This window comes from Osmia lignaria, unplaced genomic scaffold (assembly GCF_051020975.1).
Source record: "Osmia lignaria lignaria isolate PbOS001 unplaced genomic scaffold, iyOsmLign1 scaffold0013, whole genome shotgun sequence".
Classification (NCBI taxonomy): domain Eukaryota; kingdom Metazoa; phylum Arthropoda; class Insecta; order Hymenoptera; family Megachilidae; genus Osmia; species Osmia lignaria.
The window spans coordinates 4,100,059-4,103,345 of NW_027478167.1; positions in this window are offsets into that span (position 1 = coordinate 4,100,059).

Genomic DNA, 3,287 nt, shown 5'->3' on the forward strand with positions numbered 1-3,287 from the left:
GATATATCTCGAGAACTACGCATTTGATCAAAAAATATCATAGAACATAAAAAGTAGGAAACTTAATTCTCTACAAAAAAGGTCTCTTAACATTTTGCCATAGCTCGCTTCCTTTCCGAGATATTTGCAGATATATCTCAAGGGAAGTGGCCTGACGGACATATTTCGAGATATTTCTTCTTCTTGTTGTTCTTCTTCTGCACAGCTAAGCTGGAAGTGGCATTTGCAGCTCGCAATAGTGCAGAGTTATCTCAAAGAAAGAGGCCACGGTGTTTCTGTACCTCTATTATGTTGGTGCAGCTTCGAAACTTTTAAATATCTTGATATATCTCGAGAACTACGCATCTGATCAAAGAATATCATAGAACATAAAAAGTAGGAAACTTAATTCTCTACAAAAAAGGTCTCTTAACATTTTGCCATAGCTCGCTTCGTTTCCGAGATATTTGCAGATTTATCTCAAGGGAAGGGGTCTCACGGACATATTTCGAGATATTTCTTCTTCTTGTTGTTCTTCTTCTGCACAGCTAAGCTCGAAGTGGCATTTGCAGCTCGCAATAGTGCAGAGCTATCTCAAAGAAAGAGGCCACGGTGTTTCTGTACCTCTATTATGTTGGTGCAGCTTCGGAACTTTTAAATATCTTGATATATCTCGAAAACTACGCATCTGATCAAAAAATATCATAGAAGATAAAAAGTAGGAAACTTAATTCTCTACAAAAAAGGTCTCTTAACATTTTGCCATAGCTCGCTTCGTTTCCGAGATATTTGCAGATTTATATCAAGGGAAGGGTCCTGACGGACATATTTCGAGATATTTCTTCTTCTTGTTGTTCTTCTTCTGCACAGCTAAACTGGAAGTGGCATTTCCAGCTCGCAATAGTGTAGAGTTATCCCAAAGAAAGGGGCCACGGTGTTTCTGTATCTCTATTATGTTGGTGCGGCATCGGAACTTTTAAATATCTCGATATATCTCGAAAACTACGCTTCTGATCAAAAAATATCGTAGAACATAAATTGTAGGAAACATAATTCTCTACAAAAAAGCTCTCTTAAGATTTTGCCATAGCTCGCTTCGTTTCCGAGATATTTGCAGATTTATCTCAAGGGAAGGGGCCTGACGGACATATTTCGAGATATTTCTTCTTCTTGTTGTTCTTCTTCTGCACAACTGTGCTGGAAGTGCCATTTACAGCTCGCAATAGTGCAGAGTCATCTCAAAGAAAGGGGCCACGGTGTTTCTGTATCTTTATTATGATGTTGCGGATTCGGAACCTTTAAATATCTCGATATATCTCGAAAACTACGCATCTAATCAAAAAATATCATAGAACATAAATAGTAGGAAACTTAATTTCCTACAAAAAAGGTCTCTTAAGGTTTTGCCATAGCTCGCATTGTTTCCGAGATATTTGCAGATTCAGCTCAATGGAACGGGCCTGACGGACATATTTCGAGATATTTCTTCTTCTTGTTGTTCTTCTTCTGCACAGCTAAACTGGAAGTGGCATTCCCAGCTCGCAATAGTGCAGAGTTATCTCGCAGAAAGGGGCCACGTTGTTTCTGTATCTCTATTATGTTGGTGCGGCATCGGAACTTTTAAATATCTCGATATATCTCGAAAACTACGCTTCTGATCAAAAAATATCATAGAACATAAATTGTAGGAAACATAATTCTCTACAAAAAGCTCTCTTAACATTTTGCCATAGCTCGCTTCGTTTCCGAGATATTTGCAGATTTATCTCAAGCTAAGGGTCCTGACGGACATATTTCGAGATATTTCTTCTTCTTGTTGTTCTTCTTCTGCACAGCTAAACTGGAAGTGGCAATTTCCAGCTCGCAATAGTGCAGAGTTATCCCAAAGAAAGGGGCCACGGTGTTTCTGTATTTCTATTATGTTGGTGCGGCATCGGAACTTTTAAATATCTCGATATATCTCGAAAACTACGCTTCTGATCAAAAAATATCGTAGAACATAAATTGTAGGAAACATAATTCTCTACAAAAAAGCTCTCTTAAGATTTTGCCATAGCTCGCTTCGTTTCCGAGATATTTGCAGATTTATCTCAAGGGAAGGGGCCTGACGGACATATTTCGAAATATTTCTTCTTCTTGTTATTCTTCTTCTGCACAGCTCTGCTGGAAGTGGCATTTACAGCTCGCAATAGTGCAGAGTCATCTCAAAGAAAGGGGCCACGGTGTTTCTGTACCTCTATTATGTTGGTGCGGCTGCGGAACTTTTAAATGTCTCGATATATCTCGAAAACTACGCATCTGATCAAAAAATATCATAGAACATAAATGGTAGGAAACTTAATTTCCTACAAAAAAGGTCTCTCACCATTTTGCCATAGCTCGCATCGTTTCCGAGATATTTGCAGATATAGCTCAAAAGAAGGGGCCTGACGGACATATTTCGAGATATTTCTTCTTCTTGTTGTTCTTCTTCTGCACAGCTAAGCTGGAAGTGGCATTTGCAGCTCGCAATAGTGCAGAGTTATCTCAAAGAAAGAGGCCACGGTGTTTCTGTACCTCTATTATGTTGGTGCAGCTTCGGAACTTTTAAATATCTTGATATATCTCGAGAACTACGCATCTGATCAAAAAATATCATAGAACATAAAAAGTAGGAAACTTAATTCTCTACAAAAAAGGTCTCTTAACATTTTGCCATAGCTCGCTTCGTTTCCGAGATATTTGCAGATTTATCTCAAGGGAAGGGGTCTCACGGACATATTTCGAGATATTTCTTCTTCTTGTTGTTCTTCTTCTGCACAGCTAAGCTCGAAGTGGCATTTGCAGCTCGCAATAGTGCAGAGCTATCTCAAAGAAAGAGGCCACGGTGTTTCTGTACCTCTATTATGTTGGTGCAGCTTCGGAACTTTTAAATATCTTGATATATCTCGAAAACTACGCATCTGATCAAAAAATATCATAGAAGATAAAAAGTAGGAAACTTAATTCTCTACAAAAAAGGTCTCTTAACATTTTGCCATAGCTCGCTTCGTTTCCGAGATATTTGCAGATTTATCTCAAGGGAAGGAGCCTGACGGACATATTTCGAGATATTTCGTCTTCTTGTTGTTCTTCTTCTGCACAGCTAAGCTGGAAGTGGCATTTACAGCTCGCAATAGTGCAGAGTTATCTCATAGAAAGGGGCCACGGTGTTTCTATATCTCTATTATGTTGGTGCGGCTTCGGAACTTTTAAATATCTCGATATATCTCGAGAACTACGCATCTGATCAAAAAATATCATAGAACATAAAAAAGTAGCAAACTTAA